Source organism: Eretmochelys imbricata, chromosome 22, assembly GCF_965152235.1.
Source record: "Eretmochelys imbricata isolate rEreImb1 chromosome 22, rEreImb1.hap1, whole genome shotgun sequence".
NCBI classification, from domain to species: domain Eukaryota; kingdom Metazoa; phylum Chordata; order Testudines; family Cheloniidae; genus Eretmochelys; species Eretmochelys imbricata.
Window position 1 is genome coordinate 1,706,006 of NC_135593.1, and position 9,746 is coordinate 1,715,751.

At 47.7% G+C, this 9,746-nt stretch overlaps 1 long non-coding RNA gene across 1 annotated transcript in view; it reads right to left on the reverse strand.

The window, feature by feature from the left end:
* Positions 1 to 620: 620 nt before the first annotated feature.
* Positions 621 to 9,746, reverse strand: part of LOC144278505 (uncharacterized) — an 11,802-nt gene continuing 2,676 nt past the window's right edge. The window contains exon 3 of the long non-coding RNA XR_013348594.1: positions 621 to 1,262. This is a non-coding gene — a long non-coding RNA (uncharacterized LOC144278505). The remainder of the gene's footprint in view (positions 1,263 to 9,746) is intronic.

Below are 9,746 nucleotides of genomic sequence, written 5' to 3' on the forward strand. Positions count from 1 at the left end.
AATCTTCTTCTCCGGCTGTGTTGGCTGTGTTCCAAGGCTTCCGGCATGTTAAGAATGTTGTAAGGTCCGAGCTGCTGGCAAAACGGCTGGGTCTGGGGGTTTTCACTCCCCCCTCCGGACAGCAAAATCAGCAATCTTCCCCCCCCTCCTCCGGGGGCTCAGCTGAGGCAAGTAGCTGCGCCCGAAAGCAGGCGTGGGGGGCGGCGGGTGCTGGCGAAGGACGTAGACGGGGAAAAAAAAACAAAGAATCAAGAAAAAACAAAAAAAGCGTCTGGCCCGGTCGGGGGGGGACTAAGGCAGGTGCAAAAAGTAAGAAAAATCCGGGCCAGGGGGCTTTAGAAAAGAACAGAAAGCAGATAGCTGAGGAGCAAGCAAAAGACGTTCCGTTTCCCAACAGGGGCGGTTCCAGAATAAACAGGAACCTTCTGGAGACAATTAAGACTGGCTGCAGGTGTTCTAATCAGCCTATCAAGAAGCTGCTAGAATCAATTAAGGCAGGCTAATCAGGGCAGCTGGGTTTTAAAAAGGAGCTCACTTCAGTTTGTGGTGTGCGTGTGAGAAGCTGGGAGCAAGAGGCACTAGGAGCTGAGAGTGAGAACGTGGACTGAGGTGTACAAGCATTATCAGACACCAGGAGGAAGGTCCTGTGGTGAGGATAAAGAAGGTGTTGGGAGGAGGCCATGGGGAAGTAGCCCAGGGAGTTGTAGCTGTCACACAGCTGTTCCCAGAGGCATTCTAGACAGCTGTATTCCACAGGGCCCTGGACTGGAACCCGGAGTAGAGGGCGGGCCCGGGTTCCCCCCAAATCCTCCCAACTCCTGGTCAGACACCGGAGGAGTTGACCTGGACTGTGGGTTCAGAAAAACGGCCAAGCTGAGGGCTGCTGTGACGCTCCAAGGCGAGCAAAACTGCCAATAAGCACAAGACCCACCAAGAACTTCGTCACAGTTGGTATTTTATTATTGTTTAACAGTGTGATTAAAACTGAATTAATCACAACTTTTTTTTAAACCCCACGATTAATTGCAATTATTTTTTTTAATTGTTTGAAAGCCTAAGAAGGAAGTCATGAGCAATATTTGCCCTGAGGATATGACACCTGCTGGGGACAATCCTGAACCCAGAGATCTCACAAGGTCTTTGTTGGGAATCCGAGCAGTTTCCTTCAGGCACAATTTAACGACCCCTCACCTGTGCAGATGCCTCTCAGGATCTCTCTTTCCTCTGAGCCCTGGAGATCTGTGGACAAAGGCTCTTCCTCTCTGTCATAAATATAAAGGGAAGGGTAAACCCCTTTAAAATCCCTCCTGGCCAGAGGAAAAATCCTTTCACTTGTAAAGGGTTAAGAAGCTAAAGGTAACCTCGCTGGCACCTAACCAAAATGACCAATGAGGAGACAAAATACTTTCAAAAGCTGGGAGGAGGGAGAAAAAAAAGGGTCTGTGTCTGTCTGTGTGGTGCTTTTGCCGGGGACAGAACAGGAATGGAGTCTTAGAACTTAGTAAGTAATCTAGCTAGATATGCGTTAGATTATGATTTCTTTAAATGGCTGAGAAAATAAGCTGTGCTGAATAGAATGGATATTCCTGTCTGTATGTCTTTTTGTAACTTAAGGTCTTGCCTAGAGGGATTCTCTATGTTTTGAATCTAATTACCCTGTAAGGTATTTACCATCCTGATTTTACAGAGGTGATGGTGTAAGAAGCATTTTGATTAAATGACAGGTTTCAGAGTAGCAGCCGTGTTAGTCTGTATTTGCAAAAAGAAAAGGAGTACTTGTGGCACCTTAGAGACTAACAAATTTATTTGAGCATAAGCTTTCGTGAGCTACAGCTCACTTCATCGGATGCATTCTGTGAGCTGTAGCTCATGAAAGCTTATGCTCAAATAAATTTGTTAGTCTCTAAGATGCCACAAGTACTCCTTTTCTTATTTTGATTAAAAATTTCTACCAGCTAGTCACCATGTGCTTTAGTCAAGGAGACACTGGTGCCAGCCAGGGGGTGCTGGAGCCCTAGCTGTGTCCCAGGCCCTATCCCCCACTCCACCCCTTTCCCCAAGTTCCCACACCCACCTCCACCCCACCTCTTCCTGCCCCCTCCCCCGAGTGAGCTGTGTCATCACTCCTCCCCCCACCCAAGCCTCCTGCGTATTGCAAAACAGCTGATCATGGTGGGCAAGAGCACAGGGAGGGAGGAGGAGGCAGCACTGCGGGAGGGAGGGGTGAGGCTGCGCATCATGTTCTCACTCCTTCCCCTCCCCGCCAAGAGCCGCCTCAATGCCACGAAACAGCTGATTGTGGCAGGCAGGAGGCGCTAGGAGAGGAAGGGAACAGTACGCCACATCCTCACTCCTCTGCCCTTCCCCCCCCCCCAGCCTCCTGAACGCCACAAAACAGCTGATCACAGTGGGCAGGAGGCATTGGGGGAGGGAGGAGGTGCTGATTGGGGGGGGCCGCCGGCAGGCAGGAGGCATTGTGGGAGATAGGACGAGCTGATGGGGGGGCCGCCGGCAGGTGGGAGGCATTGGGGGAGGGGCGGGGGGCTGATCGGGCTGCTGGAGGGTGCTGAGCACCCACCATTTTTCCCCCCAGAGTCAGCTCCTGGCAGGAGCCACATATCTTCTGAAGAGCCGCATGTGGCTCCGGAGCCACAGGTTGGCCACCCCTGACCTATGTGTTTTGTAGAAGTTAGTTATAAAAGACTAGATAATATAGTGTATTTTGGAGCTGTCCTCTTAAGCTATCTTGGGAGATGTTTTTCTTGATATCCTTTCTCCCCGGTGGGTGAGCAACTGGCCATTGTGAATCTGCTGATAATTACTCAATGCTGTTCCAGATGTTAGGTAAATATCTGGGATGTTCTAAACCTATTGCTTATGTCTGTGTTTCCTTAAATCTAATAAACTGCAGTGTTAGACAAGAGCATGCTTCCTTGCATTTAATTCTGGATCAGACAGAATTGCTGTGTTCCTACTGATTTATTACTGACACCACGTAGGGTGAAATAGTTAAGTTGCCCCTGCTGTGGGTTCTGAAAAGCCCGGATAACAACAGGACCAAGTAAACTTAGACCATCCCTCACAGGTGTTTGTCTAACCTGCTTTTTAAAACTTCCAATTATGGGGAATCCACAACTTCACTTGGAAGCCTATTCCACAGCATAACTATCCTTATAGATTGAAACTTTTTCCTAATATCTAACCTAAATCCCCATTGCTGCATAGGAAGCTCATTAAGGACCTGGCTGAAGAGACAGGAGAAGGAGTAATGGGCTTGAATTGCAGCGAGAGAGACTTGGGCTAGACATTAGTAAAACCTTCACAACTGTAAGAATCCTTAAGCAGTGGAACAAATTACCTAGGCTGGTTGTGGAATCTCTGTCACTGGAGGTTTTTAAGAACAGGTTGGAAAAACTCTTGTAGGGGATGGCCTAGATAATACTTAGTCCTTCCTCAGCTCAAAGGAATGAACTAGATGACCTTCAAGGTCTCTTCCAGTCCTGCATTTCTATTAGGGCTGTTGATTAATCACAGTTAACTCACGCAATTAACTCAAAAAAAGGGTGACTAAAAAAATCGCAATTAATCGCCGTTTTAAATGCACTGTTAAACAATAGAATGCCAACTGAAATTTGTTAAATATTTTTGAATGTTTTTCTACATTTTCAAATATATTGATTTCAATTACAACACAGAATACAAAGTGTACAGTGCTCACTTTATATTTTTCACTACAAATATTTGCACTGTAAAAATGATAAACAAAAGAAATAATATTTTTCAATTCACCTCATAAGTACTGTAGTGCAATCTCTATCGTGAAAGTGCAACTTACAAATATATATTTTATTACATAACTGCACTCAAAAACAAAACAAATCTAAAACTTTAGAGTCTACAAGTCCACTCAGTCCTACTTCTGGTTCAGCCAATCTCTAAGACAAACAAGTTTGTTTATATGGCTTCCTATGGTGGAGTTCTTCATATTCCCCCCACCCTGTCTCCAAGGATGTTAAATTTAATTACATTTTCATCTCTATTACTAAGTGGTTCAGCTGTATTCACCTTTTGGATCACATCTTGTGTGCCACTTAGGACTAAATCAAGACTTGCCTCTCCCCTTGTGGTTCCCAGGACTAGCTGCTCAATCATTAATGGTATCTAAAAGCTTTATCTCTGGATCCCGTCCTGAGGTGACATGTACCCAGTAAACATGGGATAGTTGATATCCCCAATTATTACTGAGTTTTCTATTTTTATAGCCTCTCTAATCTCCCTAAGCATCTCATAATTACCATCACCATCCTGGGCATATTCCTACTGCCATACTCTCATTATTCAAGCATGGAATTTCTATCTGATTTTATGGCACTGAAGAGAGGTGCATGTGAGTCTTGAAGGAACAGGTATTCCTCACATCAGTGCTAAGTGTTGTAGGTTGTGTCAATGAAGGTGCACAGGGTATGTTCTTTCCACAAGGGTTGTCAGCAGTCTGATGGCATATGTGCTAATGGTCTCCAATGCTCAGTGACGGTAAGTAAAGGAATCTGGAGTGCAAGGGTAAAGTGGTGGTGACATTAGGAAAGTCTGAGATAGATAGTGAGCAGTAGACTCAGTGTTTGAGTACAGGCCAGGGGTAGGTAGCTTCTGTTCCCTGCACTGAGCCTAACCAAGTTTTGCCTTTGCAAAGAGAAGGTGTTGGACTTACTGTAATCCTGCTCCTGTCCTCTGTTTCCAAAGTGTTGTGTAGCAGGGCAGAGCAAAGTGTTCATATGCGTCTCATTGGCCTGTTGGAGTGTTGCTGAAAAAGGGCACAATTGAGGTTGCACTGAGGGGTGTTGTGAACCTCAACTCTTCTTTCCCCTTCAATAACCAAGGGGACAGGAATTCTTACCCAGCGAGGTCAAATTCTCATAGTTTTCCTGCATTACATCTCTGTAGAAGGCTCTCTGAGCAGGGTCCAGCAGAGCCCACTCTTCTGCAGTGAAATACACAGCCACCTCCTCGAAGGCTATTGGCCCCTGAAAGAGCAACAGCCCCTCACTCGGTACCTGCTGCATACTGTAATAAACTCAGGACAGACAGCTGCAAGGGGGAGAAGAAAACAGTCCCAGAAGTTTAAAAGGCCCACGTCCCTATCAACTGAGGAGAGGTAACCACAGGTCAATCAGGTTCAGGTGAGAAGGGGTTATCAGAGAACCAGTTAGGATCAGCTGAGAGGGAATTACCTGAGGTAACCTGAGGTTGATTAGTAGGGGTTGTGATGGTCCCTCATACGTATACTAGACCAGTTAAAATGAATGGCATAGAGACCACTGTGTTAGTGGACTCGGGAAAGCTGGTCAGGCAAGACCAACTATCTCAGGCCAAGTACACAGGAATATCCTGTATACATGGAGATGTCACTTACTACCCGACCATCCCAGTAAAAATAGAAGTCCTGGGAAACCCCACTAAGGTGACAGTGGGAGTAGTCCTGAAACTCCCCTATCCAGTCCTCATAGGATAAGACTTCCCAGGGTTTGGCAGCCTACTCCCCAGAGAGGAGTCAGAAGAAGATAATAACCCCGAAAGCAATGGGATGAGCCTGATAGTTAGCACCCCCCCCCCCCCGCCCCAGTCTTCCATGAATTTGCTCAGGATTTGTTCTCTCCCCCTGGGAAGCCCAGGAAGACTCGGCAAGAAAGGAGGGCAGATAAGAGGAAGGGAATAAGAATCTTGGCCCAGAACCAGAAGTCTATACTTGTAGGGGAAAGAGTTGGCCCAACTGACAAGGGGACTATGCAGGCAGTCGACGAACTGGCAGCTGGACCTAGTTCCCCGGGGACTCCCTCCAAGAGGGAGACAGAAATAGATCCCCCTGAGTTTGGGCAAATTGGACCTTCACTGGAGAATTCTGGGCAGGATCAGGGCAATGATCCGATATATAACAATATTTGCCAAGAAGTAGTTGAGGTGAATGGGGTCTCTGTGGAAGGGAGAGCCAAGGGCCCAGGGCCATATTATATGATAAAGAAGGACCTGCTATACAGAGTAGTCTGGGTCCAAGAGCAAGTCATGGAACAGCTCTTAGTACTGCAGAAGCACCAGAGGGGTGTGATGGATCTAGCCCACAGCCATCTGTTCGGGGGGCATCTAGGGGTAGATAAAACCCTCCAACTTCTGCAGAGGTTTTTCTGGCTTGGAATTTATGCGGCGGTCCGACAATATTGGGCCTCCTGTCCTGAATGCCAATTACCTGGCTCCCGACCACACTTAAGGGCCCCTTTGGTACCTCTGCTGATTACTGAAGTCCCATTCGAGCAAAGAGGGCTGGGAAGAACAGCCGAACCCAGGGAGAAACATCATTGAGCATGTGTTGCAGATGAAAGACAGGATAGCCCAAGTCGCCCCCATAGTGCGGGAACACATGGAGAGGGAACAAGCGGCCCAACAGACATACTACAGTCGCCAAGAGATGATCCAGAAGTTCCAGGTAAGAGATTGGGTAATGGTGCTCGTACCCACAGGAGACAGCAAGCTCCTGGCCAGGTGGCAGGGGCCATACGAGAAAATAGAAGCCACTGGAGAGGTCGACTATAAGGTCCGACAGCTGGTTGCCAGAAGCTGGAACAGATCTATCATATAAACCTGTTGAAACCTAGGCAAGACAGAGAAGCTTATGTGGTCATTCTAGGCTCGCCACCCCCCAAAAGCAACTGGCCTGGCCAAGTGGGAATATCCCCAGAATTGACCCCTGACCAACGAACTGAAGTGATCAACATCACCAGATGCAACCAGGACATATTATTGGAAAAGCCAGGCAGGACAACTGAGGTTCACCATCACATCCTCACAGAGCCTGGAGTGAAGGTGAATGTCAAGCCATACCGGATCCCGGAGCCGAAAAGAGATCAAGACAGAAGTCAGGAAAACGCTGAAGTTAGGAGTCACTCAAGAGTCTCATAGCCAATGGTCAAGTCCAGTTGTCCTAGTACCTAAGCCTGATGGCAGTATGAGGTTCTGCAATGACTTCTGGAAACCGAATGAAGTGTCCCAATTTGATGCATACCCTATACCCCGGATAGATGAGCTAATTGACCGATTGGGAAAAGCACGATTTTTGTCCACCCTTGACCTGACCAAGAGTTATTGGAAAATCCCCCTGGCCAAGGTCGACAAAGAGAAGACGGCCTTTTCAACACCAGAGGGACTGTATCAGTACACAGTCCCCCCTTTTGGTTTACATGGGGCTCCTGCAACTTTCCAACAACTCATGGACAAACTGTTGCTTCCACATGGCAAGTATGCAGCCGCCAATCTCAGCGACATCATAATACATAGCCCAGACTGGGAGATGCACTTGGAGAAGGTGGAAGCAGTCTTGGACACCATGAAGAAGGCCAGGCTGACTGCAAATCCCTCCAAATGCGTGGTTGGGCTAGCAGAAGCCAAATACCTCGGGTACATAGTGGGGAGGGCTGTGGTGAAGCCCCAACTCAACAAGTTAGAGGCAATACAGAATTGGCCCCGACCAGTCTGGAAGAAACAGGTCAGAGCATTCCTGGGACTAGTTGGATGCTATAGGCGGTTCATCCCCCATTTTGCCACCAGGGCATACCCATTAACAGACTTAACAAAAGCCTGTGGCCCAGACATAATAAGATGGACCAGCGCAGCTGAGGAGGCTTTTACAGATCTGCAGACCACCCTTTGCACCTAGTGCTTGTAGTTCCAGACTGGGAGAAAGATTTTATCTTGCAAACCAATGCCTCTGAGGTTGGGTTGGGAGCGGTTCCTTCACAAATGGTCGGAGAAGAAGAACACCCAGTCCTGTTCCTCAGTAGGAAACTCCTGCCCAGGGAATGTAAACATGCCGTAGTAGAGAAGGAATGCCTTGCGGTAGAGTGGGCCGTAGAAAGCCTTCGCTACTACCTACTTGGACGAAGGTTTACCCTCGTCACTGACCATTCCCCTCTGAAGTGGATGCACCAAAACAAAGAAAGAAATGCGAGAGTAACAAGGTGGTTCCTGTGGCTACAACCCTTCCACTTCAGAGTATAACATAGATCCGGAATCAAGCATGGCAACTCGGATGGCCTGTCGAGAGTACACTGTTTGCCGACCCAAGTAGCCCAACCCCATAGTGTTGAGCCATGTGGGGAGCAATATGTGATAAACTCAGGCCAGACAGCTGCAAGGGGTGGGGTAGAAAACTGTCCCAGAAGGTTAAAAGGCCCTCCTCCCATCAACAGGTCAATCAGGTTCAGATGAGAAGGGATTATCTGAGAACCAATTAGGATCAGCTGAGAGGGAGTTACCTGAGGTTGATTAGGATCAGTTGATTCCAACTAAGGGCTGCCTGAGACCTTTTTAAACCCTCCCCTGTTGGGAGAGGGAGAAAAGGAGTCAAGCTACTAGTAGGATAGGTGCATCAAGACAGTGAGCCTCTCCAGGAGGGAAGGCCGCATTCCTTCCCAGAAGGGAAGAAAAACAAGCCCAAGAGACTGGCTGAGAGAAGGAACAGACTGCCCCGTGCATCCTAGAAGGACTGTTTTACCCAGGACCGTCTCGCCAAGGCTAAAAACAGCTGAGGCTGGTGAGACTGAGAAGGTACCTTGCCACACTACTGACAACCCCACTACTCACAGGGGAGGAGGGTCAATCACTTTGAAGCTCTGGGATGCAGGCAACATAGTTCCACTCATACCCCATCACAGTACAGCAGCCAGAAAGCATCAAGGGGTGGGGAGACAAAGAGCACCCCCAATCCTCCCAGCAGAGAGAAGGGGAAGGAGTCTTCACGTTTATCACTCACCTACTAGCCGGAGACTGATACAGGAGATGGAGCCCCCAGCAGGGTCCAGGGACAACTCCCTGGTGCAAATCGCAACACCCTTCTAATTGCCAGCAGCCAGGTCTAGATCCCAGCAATAGACAGCTGGGGTTTATGGATGGAAATTCCCTGATTTGTGGAACAGGAAACAATCCTGCTGGGCAAACTTATCAGACTTCAGTACAGTATAAACTTTATATAGGGTAAAACGGATTTATTTGGGGTTTGGACCCCATTGGGATTTGGGCATCTGAGTGTTAAAGATAGGAACACTTCTGTAAGCTTGTCAAGGTTCCTTCCCCACTCTGAACTTTAGGGTACAGATGTGGGAACCTGCATGAAAACCTCATAGATTCATAGATTCATAGATATTTAGGTCAGAAGGGACCATTATGATCATCTAGTCTGACCTCCTGCACAACGCAGGCCACAGAATTTCACCCACCACTCCTACAAAAAAAACCTCACACCTATATCTGTGCTATTGAAGTCCTCAAATTGTAGTTTAAAGACCTCAAGGAGCAGAGAATCCTCCAGCAAGTGACCCGTGCCCCATGCTACAGAGGAAGGCGAAAAACCTCCAGGGCCTCTTCCAATCTGCCCTGGAGGAAAATTCCTTCCCGACCCCAAATATGGCGATCAGCTAAACCCTGAGCATATGGGCAAGATTCATCAGCCAGATACTACAGAAAATTCTTTCCCAGAAAATTCTTTCCCAGGTAACTTGGATCTTACCCCATCTAAAACCCATCACAGGCCATTGGGCCTATTTACCATGAATATTTAATTACCAAAACCATGTTATCCCATCATACCATCTCCTCCATAAACTTATCGAGTTTAATCTTAAAGCAAGATAGATCTTTTGCCCCCACTACTTCCCTCGGAAGGCTATTCCAAAACTTCACTCCTCTGATGGTTAGAAACCTTC